Here is a 23,640-nt window from a genome sequence, read left to right on the forward strand (position 1 = left end):
AAAAAGGAGCTAGTCTTTCTATATTTTAAGGAAGTTTTAAAAAAATTACTGTATTCATTAAAGACTCACTATTTTAAGTGTGTCTAGACTTGCAAATATAAATTAGGTCTATTTGCATCTTAAGATTTCACTGGATATAAATTGTACTCAATTTTAAGTACTACTTGTGTATAAATTCAGTGTGAAATGCCTAAATCCTCTGTGAAGGCATTTAACCTTGATTCCTTTATACTACCTCAATTTTTACATTTATATGTATTTCCTTGTGTTTTTATATGCATGCATTTGACCCCACCTAAAATGTGGCCACTAAACATTTTTAAATCCCCTTTCCTGCTGAGCCCAAGACTAAGGTGCTAAGTAGGTGTCAAATATTCTGAACATTTTTAATTTGTAAACATAAGTTTTTAATTTGTAAGCAGAAGTTTTATATATGGTATGGTGTCTTTGCTTTTTCTCTTTGTAAGATATGAGACCCAAGTAGCTTTCTAGCATCGTAACAGAAGAAAAACACTCTCAGAAGTCAGATGAGATTGGAAGTCATTGTGCTGTTATCCGAGGAGGTACTTTGTTGAGTAACTCATATGTCTCACAACCTTGGTTTCTTGTACAAGAAGTAGTTTGAAACCAGGTTGTTAAGTTTCCTTCTAATGCAGAGGATCAAAACCAATAATGTGATTTACGTAGTTCAAAAACCTAATACCACATTTCAACAGCAAAATGGTCATAAACCTCCAATGGTGGCAAACTGAGTGCTTGTCATTTGGGCAGCACAGTCATGCAATGTGAAATCTGTGTGTGCATTCCTTCTTCAAAAGAAGCCAAATAGGAACTTTCCACCCTCAGCATGTAGCAAATACACTTGCCAATGCAGAAAGTAAAGAACTCACAAAATCCCTTTTTTTGCTGAAATTAAAAAATGTTGCCACTGTTTTCAGTCATGAAATACTTTTTCCTTTGCCAGGTATAATTGTTGCTTGATTCAATTCAGAAATAGGTCATCTTTTTTATATTCCTTCGGAGTTTTTAAAAAATAAATAGTTTGATCAGGAATTGGTCATTTCAAACCATCTTTGCTCTGAGCTCCCTGTCAGTTGGATCAGTCCCCAAGAGTTGGAAACTCTGGGAAGACAATTATCAAAGAATTAGTTGAAATACTTTTTTGAATGACTAAACTGATATTATCTACTATTTATAAAAGAAGACTGTATTCTTGATTAACTCTGAAGTCTGCACTTGAAAAGTTTATTCTAGTATATTTTACTAGAATTTAAAATCATGACATTTGAAAAATATATATTATAATTAAACACTGAGGGTACTTCTTGTGGTTATTATGTATTTCTTAAGTGTTCCATGGTAAATGTGACCTATAAATCTCCTAAATTAAATGGTTGAGAGTAAATTTACTTTCTGTGGAAACGTTTGGATTACTCCAGGAGTAAAAATAACAGATTGATAGCATAGTATTATTTATTATCAACTTTCATTTTGATTTATGTGCCAACCAAATGCCAATGAATAAAAATCACACTAGATTGTCAAAATTCATGGACTGATGTTGGAGACAGAGATATTGAATAATATCCTCCAAACTGAGAAGGAACTTTGAGACCAAAAAATGAAGCAGGTAGCCATGAAGTGCGATTATGAAGTTTATTATGGGTAACTTACATAGAGAAAGATCGGGCGGATGATAATTCAGAGGCATTTACAATTGCACTCTGTAATGTAGAAAGGGGTACAGGGGGATTGAAAGGGGCCAAATGCAAAAATAGAATCTCTGATTACTAAATGAGAAGCATGTTGGCACCACTGAAAATTGGGTTTTTCCCCCTGCCCCCAGGGGTCTCTTGACCATAAACCATCTGTGTCAGCAAAAGGCATTCTTCCAGTTTTCATATCAGATGCAGGCAAGGGTACAAGTTGATAGGGAATTTATCTGGCTTTGGCATATTCCTCGTGAGTAGGCTAAAGCTCAGTTACACAGAAAGGGGGGTGGGTAGGACTGAGGGCCTAAGATGGAACTGACAAAATGGAGTCAGTGTGGTTCAGCCACACAAATGGTACATTTAAAATTTATGCCTTTGGTTGTATGTAAGATTTGCATTTAAAAAGCAAGGATATTGAACGCTAGTTAATGACATGCATGCTGAAATGTTTAAGGGTAAAGAGTACCAATGTCTGCAACTTACACTGAAGTAAAATGTGATGGATGGAGGGATGAATAGATGAATATACATGTAGAGTAGTTCCCCCACCCCTTCTCCGTGATTTTACTTTCCTCGCTTTCAGTTACCCCGAGGTCAAATGCGGTGTAAAAATATTACATGGAAACTTCCAGAAATAAACAATTCTTAAGTTTTAAACTGTGTGCCATTTCAAGTTGCCTGATAAAATCTCCTGCTGTCCCTCTGTGTCCTGCCTGGTATGTGATCATCCCTTTGTCCAGCGTATCACACCTAGTAGCCGTCTTGGTTATAGGGCGGACTATCTCCTATAACCAAGTATCGCAGTGCTTGTGTTCAAGTAACCCTTATTTTACTTAATAATGGCCCCAAAGCACAAGAGTAGTGATGCTGGCAATTTAGATATGCCAAAGGGAAGATGTAGTGGAAAGGTAAAAGTTCTCAGTAAGGAAAGAAAAGAAATTGTATGCTGAGGTTGCTAAGATCTACAGTAGGAGTGAATCTTCTATCTGTGAAATTGTGAAGAAGGCAAACGAAATTCATGGTAGTTTTGCTGTTGGACTTCAAACTGCAAAAGTTATGGCCACAGTGCATGATAACTGCTTAGAAAAGGCATTAAATGTGTACAGTTAAGATATTTTGAGAGAGACTGACCACATTCACGTAACTTTTATTATAGTGTATTGTTATAAATTGTTTTATTTTATTATTAGTTATTGTTGGTAATCTCTGTGCCTAATTTATAAATTAAACCTTATTATAGGTGTGTATGTATAGGAAAAAATATATAGGATTTAGTACTATCTGTGGTTTCAGGTATCCACTGGGGGTCTTAGAACATAGCCCCTTCAGTTAAGGGGGAACTACTGAATATGTGATAAAGCAAGTATAGTAAAATGTTACTTGTACAATCTAGATGGTTGGTATATGGATATCTGCTGTACAATTCTTTCAACTTTTCTGTGTGTTTGAAAATTTCTGTAATAAAATGTGGGGAAAAGCTTAAATTCTGCTTTATTAAAGTTCTGTAAAGACTATTAAAATAATGTAAGTATCCATGCTTCATCAAAGTCTCTTACATTCACAAAAATTATGTTCTTTTTGGTCTGGAAATCATGTAATAATGATTTTTTAATTGAGTAGGAAAAATAGAACCTTTGTTCACAATTTAAGTTATTATGTAATATGTTAAAGTTTAAAGATGCATTGTTCTTTAGTTTCTGTTATTAATGGATCCATTATCTTCCACTTGTTACTAAACAATTTCCTTAACGCTTTAAACATCCTTGGGTACATTTGATAGCATTTTCAATTTGAATGCTGTAAAGAATCAGTTTTACCTTTAGATTCATAAGTAAAATTCCCTTTGAATTCAGGAAATAATTTATCAGTGAAAAGATGTTGTTACTAAACTCTTGATATTAGATAGCTTTATCTTTATTGTTTGAGGATAGTAATAGGCTTCTAAATGGCATGGTCACTTCACAGCCATGGGCAGGGTACTTTAAAGAGGTTATGCAATAGTCCAACAAATGAAATTAATACTTGGCAGCACCATTCCTATCATTGGTCTTTGGGAGGGGTCTCTAGTTGAACATGTTGTCTTCTCCCAATGATTCATATATGCAAATCTTCAATTCATAGCTCCCTCACTAAAAATAAGAACAGCAAAATGTAACTGCTTTCTTTAAAATTTTGGTAAAGTGTAGTTAGACTACATGTTGGAATTGATCCTGTTTACTATACCAACATTTGAAAAAGAATCTGTGTTACACCATTTAGTTTACTGAATTTTTAAAAACATTAGGACTCCATTTTAATAATAATTTTTAAAAAAGATTGCATGTATTAACAGCTTAAGTGTTAATAACCATATGTGGAGAGAATGCATAAAGAAAACAATTCAGTACCTCTTGAAACTAATTGGAATGTCACTAATTACAATACCGATTAACACATGATAAAGAATATGTGTGAATACAAGTACATGTGAACCATATTTTTATTCTATCTACGAATACTAAGTGACATACAGAATTATGAGGCTTATGAAGTATTCCCAGAGGTATCCACAGGCCCTGGGCTACCAGATTGACAAACAAAATTTAGGCAAAGCACTATGAAGGGATCTTGTCTTTAAAATTTTCAAAGAATGCATGTCCAAATACATATCCTGGAAAACGAAAGAGATTCTAAATTTATGAAGACAAGGTTCATATAGCTCTCTTGTGAAGCACCCTCTGGTAAGAGGTTAGGTGCATGTTGGGAATACAACAATTTTAATAAGAAAAACCTGAAAATAGAAATGAAAAAGTAAATTTCATGTGTACTATTGGAATATCTAAGTGAGGGAAATAGGCTACTTTTAATTTCAAAGAAGCAAATGTGAAATTTCTCTCAGGTCATTTCATTTTCTCATATCCTTTATGGTGATATTAATGGGGCTTTTGTTTATCATAACAAATGTTGCTACAGATTACTTCTGCTGTTTTGATGCTTAGTAGACTACCAGTTGGGAAGTTTTTTTTTTTTTTTTTTTCATTTCATTATGTTCTTTATGGAAACATTTAAAAAATTGATGTGAACAAGGAAGATAGTTTGCCGGTCCACCAAATACTTGAATTTTGGTTGCATTTCTAAGGGTTGTTAGCGGTGTTTTAAAATTGCCGTATGACTTAATTGCTAGGAGGACATATTGATATTTAAATATTAATTTTAATACCACGATAAAGCAGATTAATATGTTGAAATGAATATTTAAAATTTCCTAATGAGAAGATGATTATATAAAATTAACTTTGTATTTCTAATTTGGTAGGCTGTATCATTCATGGTACATGACAGTAGTATCCACCTGATTCATCTCTTTTTGCCAAATATTTCTGTATTCGTTCTTGAAGTCAATTCTCAGCATATTATAGTGTTGAGATGGTGAGGGAGTGGAGAATCAGGTTTTAACCTGAATTTATCATTTATAATGTGAAAACTGCTGGTAGTTAAAATTACCATAGAAAATCTTCTGAATTGCCTGGTCAGAATTTATGTTTTTTTGTATATACAACTCTGTACAGTAATTATGAAGCCTATTAAGGTTTTAAACCCACCAAACTAAACTAAATAACTGAAGGAAGTCTATTTTGCTGATCTTTGATATTCAAACTCTGTGCTTTTCAAATAACTAACAAGTACCTAGAGGTGGATGGGAGATGGATAGGTGATTCTATAGCTTAGCTATTTAGTAGGTAGTTGTTAGCTACCTGTTGCTATTTAAATTTATTATAGTTAAAAAATAGAAAATGTATTTCATCTGCTACATTAGCCACATTCAATGCTCAGTAGCCCTGGATGCTTAGTGGATACTATATTGAACAGCATAAAAAGACATTTCTATTACTACAGAACGTTCTGTTGAACAGCATTTTTCTCCTCAAGTGTTAGTTATTTCTTCCAGGGTTTTGTCCATTTTGTTTAGATAAACTTCTAAAAACATAACATGCTGTTTTGAGATTTATAGAAGCTTTTGGGGATCCAAGTTATCTATGACAACAATCAGTTTCACATTTTACATGCTGTTTTTCCTAAAAATATTCAATTAATATTGTATATATATATTTTATTGAGGAATACAATGTCAGTTTACAATGTGTCAATTTCTGTTGTACAGCATAAAGCTTCATGCATACATGAACATACATATATTCATTTTCATCAATTAATATTTCAATACACGAGTGCCAAATCCAGTGCTATGTCTCTGTTCTTCCTGTACTTGATCCTTCAGCAGAATTTGGCACAGTTGACCACTTGATCCTTCTGGAAACTCTTCTCTTCTGGAAAGTTTATGAACTGCATAAATTTTCATCCACTTTCATCCATCTCAGTCTACTTTCCTTATCATTTCTCTACCTCTAAATGTTAGTGTGGGTCCTGTCTTCACACTTTTTCCAGGATAACTCATCCAGTCTAGTGGCTTTAAATACCAACTATATGCAAATGACCCTCAACATTTCTTGTACTTGATCCTAATTTCCCTCTTGAACGTGAAATGTATTTCTCAGTCTCCTTGACCTACCCAGTGGAGTTTGCATCTGATATGAATCTCAAGTTTAACATGGTCCAAACAGACCTCTTGATTTTCTCTAACAGACCTCCCAAGATAAGTATCAAAGAAACCTGCTCAGCCCATTCCTTTTCCAAACTACCTTACCCAGTATGGCATCAGTATGAACCAATGGCTAATGTCAAATGTATAAATGCTTTTATAAACATCATATATAATCTGTGAATCTTTTCACCTCTGCTCGTATCCTAAATCTCTCTACTTCTCCAGTGTTTTCTTCATTATCACTATTTTATATCCCCATTGTTTCTCACCTAGGCTATCACCATTATTTTTTATAAGGTCTTTTTGCTTTTGTCACTCTCTAATTAAATTTCCCTGTTCCCTTCTACAGATGAAATAAACTTTTAATAGAATATTATTTGTTCTATTAAAACAACATTTAATAAAATGAAATAAACTTTTAATAGAACATTATTTGTTCTATTATTCTAATGACATCCCATCACCAAAAGACAGAGATCTGAATTATTTAACCTGGCTTTCAAATTTCTTCATGATCAGGCCCTTGCCTAGCACTTTACATCACATCATTCTATTTTTCTGCTGCACTCTAGCCTCAGGCCAAGCTGTCTCTTGCCTTAGAGTCTTTCTGCATTAGGTGTTTCCCTGCATGAAATGTTCCTGCCTCAAATGTTCAGTATGTGGGCTTTCTTTTGTTTTTCAGGTCTTAGCTCAAATGATACTCAGACATAACTTTGCTGACCAAACTGAAGTAGCTACCAGTCACTGTAAATCATTTAAACCTATTATAAATGTCGGTGGGGGATTCACAGTCTGGAAAATCTTTCTTATGTTACTTATTTACTGATTTTGTCTTAATTTTCATCCGTAAAAAATAAGCTCCATTGTATTCCCAATGTCTAGAGCTCTGCCTGTCCCAGAATTAGAACTCTTTGAATGAATGAATGTCCGAAGGATGAAGTCATTAGAAGCTGCACTGTTGGTTTTAAAATGCCAGGCAATATCTACCTATTTGAGATTGTGTTTCCATGAAAAGTTCTCATTCTGGTTAACATTTCTCTGGGACAAACATTGATGATGTGAAAATTTTATGTTAGGACCTAGATGTGGCTGTTTCCAGTGTATCCCGTCCCTCTTGTCTTCATCCTTTGCTACAGTCACCACAGCAGTCATGAATCTCTGGAATCAGACTTATAACACATCCCACTTTGTATATGTGACTGTTCTGAGAGAAATATCTGTTGAAAGGCAGTCAGACAGCCTGATGATTATTTAGTAGCTGTCTTTCTTCCCTGAACAACAATGAATAATACCTTTGATCTCTGCCACCAACAAATAAACAGAACCCTTTCAGAATTTAAGCCTTGGGTATGATTTTTGCATTTGCAGATATACAGATGTTTGCTTTTGAAGCTCACCTGGTTCACATAATGATTTGTATCTATTTATTTCAAAATGTATGGTGTATCATTTTTGTGGTTAATATGAAGAATTTGTAAAACTATCCTGTCCTTCTAATATTGCTATGTTGTTGGAAGAGGACTTTTCACATCTTAACCTCATAAAAAAGTTTTTTTCCTCTGTATTCTGGTGGAACAAAATGGAAGTAAGAAGAGTATTTTAGTTGTACTTTTTGAAGAAAGAGTGTTAATTCATAATCTTGCATCAGTGCTTTGTCAAAAGCTTAGATAACAAAGATGAGAGCATTCTGTGGAGAGCTTAACTCCACACCAAGCTCTCAGTCTATCTTACCACTTATTTTCCATACACTTTATAGATTTCTTTTATAGTAACACTTTGACTTAAGCATTACATCGATTCTATAGTCCTTCTCCTGGGCACCATATGTATATATAAGTATATAAAGGTATATATGACCTTTAACTCATAGCTAAGAAATTAATTTCTAAATATAAGAACAATATTCAAAACTCTTGGATATAAGTTGGAAACTTGACCATGAATTTTTTCTGCAAGTGCGAATTGAGGAAATGGTTTGGGTTTCCAGGGAAATAACAGCTATAAGCTGTGCTTATAACATCATTGGATATTTTGTTGGGATAGGTTTTTAAAAAATATATGTGTAAATAACTGAGCACCACTGCATAGCTATTGTTAACTATTTAAATTAATTGTTTAAATTTGGTTAGTATAAAATCAATTAAAGAACTGACCTGCATCACTCCATCATTTCTTCTTTAAACAGTGTTTCGTTTACAATTAATTCTAAGTAAGTCTTGGAACATTGGGCACTTTCTCTCTCTCCTCCTGTAACCATGATTCAGCTCTATTCCATTAGAAGTTTTAAAAGTTGAGATCACTGAACTCTCAAGACTAAAGCTGTAGGAGAACTTTTCAAATTCAACTAGGCAATAAAGCTATATATGAAAATATTTAGAATTTAAGTACTTTTCTTTACAGATAAAATCATTTTTGATTTATTATGAATATAGCTCCCTAGTATGTGTTATTCACTTTTAAATTATTAAAATATTTTCCTCCAAATCCCATTATTAAAATTAGTAAATATAAAATATAACTTGTGAGCAATATTTCATTAGCTATCATTAATAAGTATTTAACCACACTGTTTCAAATTAGTTATAATTAGTTAGCTAATGATGTATAAATTATTAAATTGAACTTGGAAATTTTATTTGGAAAAGTATTATATAGTAAATTGAAAATGATTAAAATATAATTGAATTATTATTCAATATTTAATATTTTATTGCCTATCAGTATAAATAACAGCCATACAATTTTTTCCAACAGTATTGTTTTATATTTAATATAAACTTGTATATGCATATGTGCATATGTATTTCTGTTTAATTAACCTGGAAATATTTAACACTTCTCCTTAAGTAGTAATTTTTATAATATATTTTCACATAGGTAGAGCCTAAGTCCCATTTACATGCAGTGGGTATGTAAATTGAGTTAGAGGTTCTGATGAAATACATAATTTTCATACTTATTTGCATCAGTCATTTCAAAATCACTGTATTTTGTTCTTACTAGCAAATATCTTTCTTCAAGGGCTCTCAATTGTAAAGAATCTCTTATTTTTTAAACAACGTCTCATAATTTCCTCTCAGTTTAATACAAAAAATTTTATAATTTAAGGCTTTTCCTGATTCTTGCTATTCTACTGAAAAGAAATTTATGCTTTTGTGTTTTTATTGATATGAATAAATACATCTTCAAATTCAAGTACTAGTGTTTTGGGGAAGTAATATTTTACTTTTGCTCTGTTTTCTCTTAAATGTTAGTAATAAAGAAACAATTAACCTAAATATAAAGTAGTGTAGTGAAGGGGAAATGTCTTCACAGGTCCCTTGGGAAAGAGCTGTTTTAGACTTTTTATGTTTCTAATTTTTACCATTGAGTATATAGCTTTACAGTTTTTTATGATTCAGCATATTTATAATGCAAACAGGTAAAGGAGAAAAAACAATCATTAAGAAAAAACAATGGAAAAGAAGTAAAAATGGGAAATTCAGCCCCCAGACAATAGCATACGTGTTTAGATTATTTTCTTATCATATTTAAAATACTCCATGCAAACATTTTTATTTTCAAAATGCCAAAGTTATTGGAAATTCTAAAGCTAATGCTTCTCATCTTTCTTTCAGAATTCTACTCCTAAACTTTTACTCCTAAATGCTTGGTCCAAGTACCTCCCTTTTTTCATATGGTTTGTTGGATGAATTAATTCAGAGAATCAATTGATTACTTAATTCCAAGGATTGAGATTTCTTTGATTTCCATGACTGAGCACATTTTCTTAAAATATGCATTAATCATGTGTCAATAATCTCTTCATGTATTGGACCATGGACTTGGTATGCATCAATGAGTTTTCAGTTTGGATTTACACATTTTAACTTTCATTGGTTTGTTTTTACTGTCCTAGACCCCTCACAAATATGAATACTAAAAGATAAATTAGGTGAACCTTGATTTCCTATAAACCTGTGAAAAATAACCTGGACTCCTCTTCCAGAGGTTTGATTGATTGATTGATTGATTGAAGTACAGTCAATTACGATGTGTCATTCTCTGGTGTACAGCACAGTGTCTCAGTCATGCATATACATACATATATTCATTTTCATATATTTCCACTAAAGATTATTACAAGATGTTGAACATAGTTCCCTGTGCTATACAAAAGAAACTTTTAAAAGATCTATTTTTATATATAGTGGCTAACATTTGTAAATCTCAAATTCCCAAATTTATCCCTTCTCACCCCCTTGCCCCAGTAACCATAAATTACAAACACTTGTTATTATCTGCATTTTGATTATAGATACCTAGTGGATGTGAAGTGGTATCTTGTGGTTTTCCTTTGCATTTCCCTGATGACTAATGATGTTGAACATCATTTCCTTTATTTATTGGCCATTTCTATATTTTCTCAGGAGAAATGCCTATTTATATGCTTTGCCCATTTTTCAAATTGGGTTGTCTTTTTAGCGCTGAGTTATAGATAAGTTGTATATCCCTTATATATGTTTTGAAAATATTTTTGACAGTTCTCTGGGTTGTCTTTTCACTTTATTGGTGATGTCCTTTGAAGCACAAAAGTTTTAAATTTTGATGAAGTCTAATTCATTGATATTTTATGTTATTTGTAATTCTTGTCATATCTAAGAGATCATTGCTTAATCCAAGTCACAAACATTTATCCCTGTATTTTCTTCTAAGTTTTGTTATAGTTTGAGCTTTAAATTTTAGCTCTTTTATCCATTTTGGGTTAAATTTTGTACATACTGCAAGGTAGGCATCCAGTTTCATTGTTTTGCATGTGAATATCCAGTTGTCCTAGCACCATTTATTGGAATGACTATTCTTTCCACCATTGGATTGCCTGATACCCTTGTTAAAAATCAGTTAATCATAAAAGTAAGGGTTTATTTCTGTATTCTCAATTCCAGTCATAGATCTATATGTCTATCCTTATGTCATATCACATTGTTTTGATTACTATTCCTTTAGAAATTGGGAAGTGTGAGTTCTCCAATTTTTTATTCTTTTTCAATATCATTTTGCTTATCCAAAGTCTCTTGCAATTCCATATAAATTTTTTCATTTCTGTTTTTAAAAAGGCCATTCGAATTTTGATAGCGTTGTATTGAATCTCTAGACTTATTTTGTGATTATTGTAATCTTCACAATGTTATGGTTTCTGATTGATCAATACAGGATGCCTTTTAATTTATTTAGTTCTCTAAGTTTTTCTATAATTTTATGCTTTTCAATGTGTACTATAATTTGGTAGTTTGGATCATTCTAGGAAATTTTCCATTTCCTTACTTATTTAATTTATTAGCATACCATTGTTCATAGTATTGCTTATAATCCTTTCCATTTCTCTAAGGTCATTAGTAAGGAATAAAGGCCCTCCTTCATTCCTGATTTTTGTGATTTGTGTATGCTCCATCTCTGAAGTCAGAGTATTCTTCCTTGCTTTCTTGATATTTTTAATACTCATTACATGATAAAGTCTTATATACAGGATGACTTGTAATAAAACAATTTTAGACTGTTTTTCTACATCCTGTGATAACCAGAATATTCGAGAGAGTGATGATAAGCTGTAATGGTACATATTTGGACAAATTAAGTTTCTCTTATCTTTTTGACTTCCCTCCCTTCGGTATGCATAATGTAAAACAAAACTATCTCACACATTTTATTACCTGCATCAGTTCTCCATTTGCCAACTGTGCTTTTGTTTCTGCTGTATTTGACTTTTGTCTTTCACTGAAATTTTTCATGTTCAGAGGTAGAATTTTCCATCAATGGCAAGAAGAGAGGGAACTAGATAATCAAAGTATACTGTAAAACTTAGGGAACAATTTCAAGAGAATGAGTTGCTTCTCTAACCCTATCTCCTTCCTCTTCTCTTTTTGTTTCAACTGTGTTATCTTCCTTCCAGTTCGTTGACTTCAAGCATACTCTTATTACATGGCCTTTGTAAGGCTCTTTCTTCTGCTTGAAATATTCATGTATAGTTTTCCATGTGACTTTCTTCTATTTCAAGTCTTTGTTCAAGAGTCACAGTGAATAAAACCATACCGCCTTATTTACAATTGCAACATCATCTCACATCACCAAGGACTCAGTATATCATGTCCATAGTTTATTTCTCTCCTTAGTAGTTAGCACCTTCTAGCATATTATAGAATTTATTTATTTATTGAGTCTATCCCCCTCTTTTAGAATATAAGCTCTTTGAGAGCAGGGCTATTTCTATGTGTTTTCTACTACATCTGAAATAGTGCCAGATACATTTTAGTTACTGAATGATTTTTAATAAAGATGACGAAGTTGATGATCCAGGATTTTAACCTCCAAACAGACCTGTCCTAGAGTAATAAACAATCTTGAGATTGAACACAAAGTCTCAAAAGGTTCTTACTTCTTTAAAGGCCTTAAAGCTTCATTGGTAAGTTAAAAATAAAATTCCTCTTCTGCATGACAATTTAACCTGGAAACCTGGATTTCCCTAGAAACCTGATGAAGATAATATTCCAAGTATACTCGAAGACAGCATTGATTATAATAAAATTAATGAATGATTGGCAAATTGTTTTAGGACTGAGAGAAGTTTAAATGGCTTTGGGGGAGGCAGTAGCCTTGGCTCTGAGTGCTCTGACTTTCAAAATGTGAAGCTCTGCTGTGGAGCTGTTATAGGAGATATTGGCTCTTATATTGCTTGAGGCTTTTAAGCCAAGAAGGCCCCCACACTGGGCCAAGATAGATACTGGGTTTCTTCTGGGGAGTCAAGGAGAATACCTCATGGATGGCTATATCGACGGTTGTACAGATTCTTTTTGAAAAGGAATGCCTAATGTTGCCCTGCCAGCCTGCTTGCTTCTGTGTTACATTCCTCTGAATGAATCTGGTACCAAGTAGGGGCTGTGCTGGCCTTGTGTTTCTAAATGTTCAGCAGAGCCTAAGATGCAGACTGGACTTGGTCCTATACATAGAAGGAAGGATATAAGAGGATAAGCTGCTCGATATTTGTCTGGGAGGAGGTGAATCTCTCATATATTTGCACAATGTATTTATAATTAGCCAAATGTAGGTCACCTGCAATGATTCACTGTGAACTGAGTTATCTTGAGCAAATCCCTTACCGTGGAGCCACAGCCTCTTCACCTGTAAAAATGAGAAAATTGTAATTGATATTCTGTCTGGTTTATGCTGTATCAAGCTTTCTATGACTTCCCTAAGATTGTTCAAATCATGGTTTGATACTTTCTTACATACCTGAAGACGCAGGGTGTTTGAGATGATTTCCTCTATGGAAAAAATAGTATAGAGAACATTCTCAGGAATACAGGTGAGATACCAGGCCACTCTTTGATTGTCATAACTGTAACCGTGAATGTTGAAAACAGCTGTTTCATGTGCTTTTGACTATAATGTAAGAATATAATAATTATATATATATATATGTGTGTATATATGCATATTTATTGTATTCTAGTAATACTTTTGAAAGACAAGGCAAACTTAACTAAGAATCAGTGGTTTCACTTGTGGCTATGCGGCCAGCTTTATGTATGGAAATGGATGATGCACACTTAGTCCCTTTAATCTAAAGTTCCTCCTCTTCACAATGAAAAGCTTGTGTCACATGAATTCAGCTTCCTTTCAATTGTAAAATCATGTGGTTGATGATGTCATATTCCTCACATCAGTGCGTGCTGCTTTAACTATACAGATCAAAAAAAGAGGAAAAAAGTGGTAGCTCTAAAAAGTATCTGCAGAAAATTTACCTAGTTAAATTTTTGAGACATTTCCCCTTAGAAGTTCTGCCTCTGTAAAACATTCTTTTATAAGTTTTTTTCTCTTTTTTAATTGACTCTGAGACTTAATCTTAGCTCCATTGTCTCACATTGTCATTTATGCTGTATCCTGTGAAAACTTTATGAAAAATTCTGTCAATATGAAATATATTGAGAATTTCCAGTTTGCTTTTTTATTCATTTATTATCATATCTTTGGAAATATATTTATTTATGTACCTGCATAAAATTTACTCTCTGAGAACAATAAGTAACATTTGGCCCTTTGTGTTGCTGCATATATTGAATAATTACTCTGAGTTCCTCTCTTGCCCCAGAGAGCACAGAAACCTGTCCTCTATGCTGAACATCCAAAAATGTTATTTTTTGTGATGTACAGATAGGTCATATCTAGAAGCAAGGCAAAATCCATTATTTTGTTTGGGTCCTTATGCTGTGAAACTGACCGGATTTTACTTTCATGCCTACTTGAATAAGGAAATTCCCATAAGGTAGAAAGTGAAAGGGACTCATCTAATAACACAATGGGTGGTGTGTAACTGCCACTTTGGACAGTATTGGCAGTTACTCTCCCAATGAAATTAGAAATTACTGACAGAGGCAGGAAGAAGGTAGAAAGCATCTCTTCCGTTCCTAGAGTGTTTCTCAGTGTCTACATGCTGTCCTGTAGTGTGGAATAAAATCGTGATTACTATCATTATACAAGTTTTTCAGGTTGAAAAGGACACTTAGCATATTTCACATATTCTATGATGTACTTTCCCCCTCATATTTTAACATTTCTGAAATTGGGAAATATCTTACCATTTTAGCAATTAGCAAGCAATTAACTTACCTGAACGTAAAAGAACATTGAATATTACTATCAATGTGTCTTGGATTCAGACAAAATTTGCTATATGTTCAAAGGCAAATTTAGACAGGGAATGACAGATCTCAAATTCCATACTATGTTACTGGCTTATCAGATAGCAATGAGGTACTCAAAATTCCACTGATTAATCAACCCCTTGTCATTGAGGTTTGCCTATACTTATAAGTGCATTTTTATTTTTGTGTCCCTCTGTAAAGCAGGTACAGCTGCACAGCATGCATTCAGCATGCATGGTAAAGTCACTTTTAAAGAGAATCTTTTATATTTAGTATGTGGCCACAGAAATAACAGAAAAAGATAAATATGCTCACCAAATGCAAAGAAAATTATTCATATAAATACCTCTTATTACCTTCTCCTCACTTCTGCAGAAAATATGAAACTGGTTGGAATGTTCATTTTATGTGGCTCTCAAGGTACTATTCTCATAAGGGTAAAATGAGAAACAGTAAATTATTGTGAAGTTTAGTAATAAGAGCAAAGAAGGCATATATTTATGAGAGTAAAAATATTGAGTAGCATTTGGCCAAAGGATCTCAAAACTCATTTGAATTGATTTCTTTTAACCACTATAAGTAAAAATGATTTATTGATAGAAACCTATTTTAAGTGTGTGTTTTTAAACTGTTCTCTTAAGAAATGTTTCATTTCTTATGAACAGTTTGGAATATAGTCATCTTGTCCCATAAAACTGTTGGGTCCTTGCAACATCAGAGATGGGGTTTTTTTCTATAAATTTTAGAATATGTTGTTATATATCATTCTGGACAAATAAGATGTGGTTGGCTTAAATGTTTTAGAAATCTCTAAGGAAAGAAATAACCCATTTAGTATATTACAACCTATTTGGAGAAGTAGAAAATCACAGCCAAGGTAATTATGTACCTGCCAATCCCATTTGATGGTGGGATGTGCTCACCTTTGGCCCTTGTTTTGCCTTTTGGAGGAGCAGATAAATATTAGCACTCTGTCAGAAAACCCTGCCCTTTGCTTTTTGGATATATCTGTAGGTGACTAAAATTATCATAGCATGGTCACTCAGCGTATCAAAGATTTTTCATAAATACCTTAATCCACAAATGGACAATTGATTTAAGCATAAGTGAGAACTGATTTTTCCCCACTTGGGAAAAGATGAGAAACTGTTACTTTTTCTTTTGGTTCTTTTTACTTTTCTCTTCCTTTATATTATTATTTTGAATATGTTTATGGTACTGACCCAAGCCAATATTTAAAGTATTAATAGTTTTAATAGCTATAGGTAGGGAAAATATTTGGAATGGAATTCTAATGTGAAAATACAATGTCACTAAGTTGTATCTTCCATTGAACAGTCTTAGATGTGTGCTAGTCATAGCAATCAGTAAGATTTTTCTTTTTTAGTCAACAAGTATATCCGTACAAGGCACTGTGCAACCTTCTCAGGAATGCTAAGTAATTTTGACTCACCTCTCGTGTTACAAACTCCCTGTAAGATGATTACTTAGATTTGGATGAAACTGGTTGATATAAAGACATTTATGAGATGGGAGACAATTTGAAATGTTGAGATACCACATTTGGTAACAGCTTTTTGGCACTTCTGTCTAATCTAGCTCTATCTCAGTTGACCTTCATCTTAATTGACTGTGGAAGAGACCAGTACTCTATTCTGAGCAAACACATTTAACCTCAACATCAACACCATTTAAGAAAGGAAAAAATGAGTAAGACACTTAAGAAACATGCTTAATTTTTTTTGAGATTTCCCTTTTAAAGATGAAAGCTTATTAAAATTTTATTTCTATATAAGTAGCCACAATATCTTACTTCGCTCCACTCAACCTTTCAGATATATATCACATGCTTTCTCCTCATGCTTGAGAGTGTGTTTATATGGTTTACATAGAAATCCTTTATCTCTACTAGATTATAAACTACTTAAGGGGAATACCATGCTTTATAATGCTTCAGTTTGTAGAGAGTAACTACTCCATAAGCTTGCATGCAGTAGGTCTTTAACAAATCTTATTAAATGAGGATATACTGACATTCATTTCTGGTTATTCCAGAGACTAAATACTTTTGTATGAAAAATTTGAATGACTATCATATTTGAAAAGGAAACAAAAATGCTCTAAAGACTCAAAATAAGAACAGAGGATGGGGAAGAGGATAGGATGACAGATGAGGATTTCTTATGCGAAGATGAAATCTAGCATGCCCAAAGCCATAATGAATTGCCTTGGGAAGTTCTACCTGCCTGCTATTCACTAGCAGTGTGCACTCAGTCTGGACAAGTATTTCAGAGGAATTTTCTAGAGAAGACTTAATCATCTAATTGAAGCCTGCTATACTTGGCCTTTTATTTTCTTTACCCTTGATGTTTGATTAGAAAGAAATGAGATATAATAACATATAATTTCTATTGTGTATATTATATAAGTTTTTATACATATAGGAATATATACTATAAACATATATGCGGAAATATCTAATGGTCTGTTCCATGTCATTTTATTCATAATCATTTTCACAGTTTTGAACCCAAAAGATCTTGACAGTACACAAATAAGTTGTCACTGAAGCCTATTTTTAATTTCTTAGGAGCAGCCTTTAATCATTGTTGTAAAATAAATCTTTTAACTTATTTCACATATAATTCCAACTTTGGTGGTTCTCTGTTTTTCATGTCTGAATAAACTAAAAAAAATTGATCATAATAACGGACATTGGGAACTGGGCCATATAGTAGCAGTATGAGACACTTGATAGCAAAAAGTACTGCTAAGTTAGAGAATAACGAAAGAGAATCATAAAATTTGACAGTGACTTGGAGGCATCAGATTAAAGAGAAATCTGGTTCTGTGTGGGGGAAGAATTAGGAATAATGGGGTCAAAACTGAATAAATGACAGGTTTCTGTTGAATATAAGGAAGATATTTTTAACATTTAAGTTTTCTTACATTGGATAATTTTGCTTCAGGTAGTCTCCTCTTACCAGTTTTTTTTCAAGCACAAAATAACCAGCTAATAAACACATTATTGGATAGAACACATCCAAGGATACGATGAGATATTAGCAAAAGTGACCTCTAAGTTCCTGTGATGTTCAGTGTCATAAATACAAAGTTAATTGGACAATGTACACCATTTAAGAAGGCACAGAAGTGAGTAAAACTCACTTAAGGAAGCCACTTTAAAATTTTAGTTTTCCACTTAAATATACAAACTTCTTAAAATTTGTTTCCACAGATCAATACATTTTGTGATGGCTTCACATACATAAGATTTGACTGTGTATTATATAGCATTGAGAATTTGAAAAAGGAAGAACTACCTTTTTTATACTTAGCCAGTTGAATCTATTTCTCTCTGTTTCTCACATACATTACCTATATATAATTGACAATGAAAGGGTTGATAATTAGACTGATTTTGGAAAAAACCTCATTACAGCAAATTAAATCTGTATTGAAATTCAGCTGATTGGAACTGAGACCTTGGCAGGGGAATAAGGACAAAAAAATAATATTAAGGGGGCCAGTTAAGGAAATGGAGTGAGTGCCATTTTGAAGAATGTGAATTTGGTAATGAGCAGTATTGTTAGCTACTGATCAGGACAATAAGATTAAAAACGTAAGATTTAATCCATCAATAATGTACAGGAACCATTAAAAGGAGGGAGATAATCAGGGAAGTAATTTTCAGGACTAAGAAACCAGTGACATGGCCCCAACCCTTGCAATTAGAGGCATCATGGAGGAAGAACTGGTATAATTTCATGATTTACTGCACTGAAATGAGGAGTCAGGTTGGGAACTGGGAATGGGGGGTAGTTTTCTCTCTTATTAAAGTTTCCACAGCCTCTAAATAGGATGTCATGTTATCTTAAAACTTCTCATTAATATATGCTTGATTGTCTAGAGTTGCCAAGCATATTAGTAGGCACGTAAGTTATTGATGTTAAGTTGTAATGGAAAATAAGAATGAATCCAGTGAGTATGATCCATGTACCAGCCTAGAAAGACCTATTCTTAGGGACCAGTGAAATGCATTCAGTACCTTCGTTTGAATTCCACAAACTGCTGAAAGCCTGATTCCTCTTCCTACTTCCCTTTGGCCTCATTGGCCTTTAGTATGATTTCCTTGATGTGTTTTCTGAATTTGATTCATCATTCATCCCAAAATAGATTTGTAAATCAAAGCACTTCCATGACAGATCTGCAACTGCTGCCTTCGGGAAAGTCAGCTCAACTCCTCCCTAGTTGTTGTCAAGGTAAAACAAGCTAACTTAGGTGGATGCATTTTGTAACTATAAGTCAGTTTAGTTGTCTGTATTTTTTATTATGGTAGCAAAAGCTCAGAATTTTATTATATTTTTAACAATCATGGGTACATTCATTTTTAAACTTTTGTTATGGTAGCAGATCTTAATGACATTATTTTTAAATAATCATGGACAAGGCAAAAAATCACAGATTCTTCAGATAAGTTTTGGTAAGTTCTCTGTAATGACTTACGCTTTTTTAAACCTTGTAGTTGGTGTCACAAGTAATGAGACATTAGGATAATTATTTGAAAGTTTTCTTTAGACATTTCATCTTTGGATCCTATTTCAAAGTTTCTAAGAAAATCTCATTCTGCTTGCCCTCCCCATGGCCAAGTATGCCTCATGGCCACTGGGAATGAAGTTGAAGTTTAGTATGACTTTACAATGTTTCTAGCTTTTAGTCAGTGCCTTATGTGTTCAGATGACAAATAGTTAGAAATCTATTTGCATGTAATTAACAAGTTTTATCAGTTCAATGATAAAGTTGAAATTTCTGGAACTTCTTGGGTTATGTTTTGTTACCAGTTGTGTAAAAAACAATTATTTTAGGGGGCAAGGGGATGGGAAGGGATAAATTGGGGGTTCAAGATTTGCAGATACTAATATATATGTATATATAGAATAAACAACAAGTTTATACTGTATAGCACAGGAAACTGTATTCAATATCCTGTAGTAACTTATGGTGAAAAAGAATATAAAAACAAATATATGTGTGTTCATGTATGACTGAAGCGTACACCAGAAATTGACACAACATAAACTGATCATACTTCAACATTGTAAACTGACTATACTTCAATTAAAAAATATATATATAAAGAGGCAAAAAACAATTATTGTAACTAAAATAGTAAGTTTTTCAACATGCGTAATGTCTACATCAAGCATTTAGCTTGTCTGGAATTTTATTCAAGGAAAAAAGACAGAGTAAAACATTGCATGGGTTTATATTTAAAATCTTCAAATGGAAAAAATTCTTTTAATGTTGGGATAGAAGGAATTTTTTTTAAGATAAGACAAAAGCAGATCATTTTTATCTCACTGTAGTTTTAAATCTTGTTCAATCAATAAATGCACAGCATGTCATTTTCATTATTAATAGTTATCCAATCATATTCAAAGTCTGTGATTGGCATTTTCACCAAGTCTGTATGCGGCATAGATATAAACACACATGCATGTGTGTTTATAAAACTCCCTCACTTACCACAATTTTCAAGTATTTAAATGCATGTATTTGTCCAGTAAGTAGAAAAACAAATTATAATGTCTATAATACTTTTAAATGAGGAATGTTTATGAATAACTGACACTGTGATATAAACACAGATAGCATGCTAAATGAGATTTGATATATTATGAGGTATATGGTTAATTTAATCCACACATAGTTTGTATGAGTAAAAATTCTAGATCAGAGTTAAGATCAAATCATTAATTCGTATCTGTTGTAACAAATGAGCCAAATTTCTAAAGATTGATTTCACTAATGGATCTGTAACATAGTCATTTGATGCTTTCTTTTCTCTACATGTACAGTAGGTTTAATAATTTATTTACCTTATTTAATATGAAGCAGGATTGCTTTTGTGAAAGTTTTTAAGGGTGGGGAAGAAAATATAGTGATTTAAAGTAAGGTCTCTGAAATAATGCTGACATATTTTATATCCTGGCTCAACCATTTGCATGGATTTATGGAAAAAATTACTTATGTTTTCAGTGCCTCATTTTTCTCACTTGTTATTGTGAAAATTAAAATGTGGAGAAATATTATGAGATAACCTATGTAAACCACTTTGGAGAGTTCTTGGTACCTTGTAAGCTTTTGGGTTAGCCATTATTATTAAAAAGAATAAACTTATCTTTCAGAGTATGTTAATTCTGGAACACTCGATATTTAATAGATTTTCCCATTTCAACTCAAACAATATTTATTGGGTCCTCATTATGTTTAAGGCACTGTGCTAGATTAGGGACATAAAAATGAGTAAGACAGGATTTCCACTCTCAATTTCTTACAATTAAGTATACTCCTTGAAGACAGTGTCCATATATTTTGATGATCTGCAGAGTTTGATGGTAGTAAGGAGCATGGAAATGATAACAATAAAAAGCACAATGCTATTTGCTTGTATCTATCACATTTTCTTTTTCCTCCTGAACAGTTCAGTGAGTATTTATCAGTGCCACTTCTATTGTCTATGTAACAATTTTGAACACTGAGAAACAGGGGAAAATAATGAATGCTAATTAGCACTCACAGCCTTTGACAAAAATTGTGTCTGAAATTGTAGGCCAAGTAAGGGCGAATCAGAACTGAGATGATTAAGTTGTTCTGTGTCACTTACTGTGCAGTGTTGGATACACTTCCCTTATATAAATGTCCCTTTTGGCCTGATTTATGTATCTCAAACTCAAAGGAAGTTTGTGTGTTGAGAGGAGCAGGGTCCCATAACAATGCTGAGGCTGTGTGTGTGCATGTATGTGTGTGTGCATATGTACACAACTCTGCATTTAAGGAGGTTACTGGGGAGTTGGGTGTTAATTTTCATCACTCTCAAGTTTAATTCTCCATTAGAGTTGATTCACTACGTGCCAAAGGGTATACTAGTTTATTCACTCATTCGAAGTGTACAGAATGGCTTACGTTATGCAAGGTACTGTAAAGGTACAAAGATGAGGATAACATGGCCCATTGTCTCAGAAAGCCCTCCAAAAACTTACTGTTCAGTGGAAGCAATAGGTCAATCACACCTGTGTTTATAAGTACAGTTGACCCTTGAACAATGTGGGGGTTCGAGGCACCAACCCCCAGACATTCAGAAATCCACCTATACCTTTACGGTAGGCTCTCTGTATCTCTGGGTTTCCAATTTGCAGATTCAACCACCCATGGACTGGAACTATTCAGGGGAAAAAGTTCCAGACAGTTTCAAAAAGCAAAACTTGAACTTGCTGCTTGCTGACAATGATTTACATAGCATTTACCTTGTATTGGTTATTTTAAGTAATCTGGAGATGATTTAAAGTATAAGGGAGGATGTGCATAGGTTATGTGCAAATACTGTGCCGTTTTATACAAGGGACTTGAGCATCCACAGATTTTGGTATACTGAGCGGCAGAGGGAGCATGAGGTCTGGAACCAACCCCCTTTGTTACTGAAAGATGAATGACTGCACTTCTCATAGGAAATAAGAAAACTATCCTTGGTAAGAATGTGGAAAAATCACATTTATTTTTGATGCTCAGAGAAGGCTTAAGGAATTTAGCGTTGGTGATGGAAACTGAAGAGTGAGTCAGGGTTTGGAAATGGAAAAATGGGTAGAAGGACATTATAGCAAGAGAACATGGCTGCAACATTAAACTGGCTCTAAGTGTTTCCTCCACCACCACACTTCTTATTGAGAACTAGCAGGCATTGAGTAATTAATAGCCAGGGTTAATCGGCTTGTAGTTAACTGCAAAAGACTGATCTATACAAGAAATATGACTTCTGACTAGCATCCGCTATTATGGCCTACAGACAACTGTAGGCTTTGTAATGACTGCTTAGGGTCGAGTGGGAATGAGAAATTCAGTTGCAGTTCAGCATCTTGTTTTTTAAAAAGTTTTTAAAATTATTTAACAGATTTACTTTTTTAATTTAATTTTTCTAAAACTAATAAAGACCTTCCTTCTGAGTACATAGTTTCATTGGGTCTACTCACCCTCTCAGATCTCAGAAGGGTGACTTTGTTCTTTTTGATGCTCTCCCTCAGACCCATTCTGCCCCTGGCCTCTGACAAAAATTTACTACTTCTGGCCTGAGTTGGACTCAGAGCCCCCTTCCCTAATCCTCAGGAAACAGAGAGGATTGGATGCCATGCAGATAGAAAGCAGCAAGTTGTAATCGAGGTGTGGAATTGAACTCTGACACTTATTTGCTGGGTGGCATTGGTCATGGTACTGAAGTTTAGTTTCCTTATTTTAAGGAGGGTAGAATAGTAATCAGTCTACCTCAGCTGTTAATCAGAAGTTGAGATAGTGCATGTAAAGCAGCTGTAACATTAGGCACCCTTAACAATAATGTGGTGACAACACATATCTAAAGGGAAGTTGTTATTGTTATCATTACTACTAATACATATTTGAATGGAATAATTAGTCCGTAGTAGGCTTTGGTAAATAGATCTTTATTGAGTATCAGAGTGCTTTGGGTTAGAAGTGAACACAAGTAAACAGCACTGTGACAGATGGTCTATAAAATGGCCTTTTAAAAAATCCACTCTACTTGGGCTATATTTCGTGTACCCATCCTGTATGAAACTTCTTCAGAGAGAACTGCCAAAAAAATTAATTGGGAAATGTA

At 33.4% G+C, this 23,640-nt stretch overlaps 1 protein-coding gene and 1 long non-coding RNA gene across 2 annotated transcripts in view; one reads left to right on the plus strand and one right to left on the minus strand.

Annotated features, from left to right (window-relative positions):
• The window catches only part of IL1RAPL1 (interleukin 1 receptor accessory protein like 1), a 922,977-nt gene that overhangs the window by 148,956 nt on the left and 750,381 nt on the right, over positions 1 to 23,640 (plus strand). The gene's annotated exons all lie outside the window — the stretch shown is intronic.
• Positions 14,725 to 22,310, minus strand: LOC116662108. The gene is made up of 3 exons (XR_004318091.1): positions 21,912 to 22,310; positions 21,323 to 21,324; positions 14,725 to 14,735 (listed from the first exon to the last, which is right to left on the minus strand). It is a non-coding gene; the product is annotated as an uncharacterized LOC116662108 (long non-coding RNA).

Source organism: Camelus ferus, chromosome X, assembly GCF_009834535.1.
Source record: "Camelus ferus isolate YT-003-E chromosome X, BCGSAC_Cfer_1.0, whole genome shotgun sequence".
NCBI classification, from domain to species: domain Eukaryota; kingdom Metazoa; phylum Chordata; class Mammalia; order Artiodactyla; family Camelidae; genus Camelus; species Camelus ferus.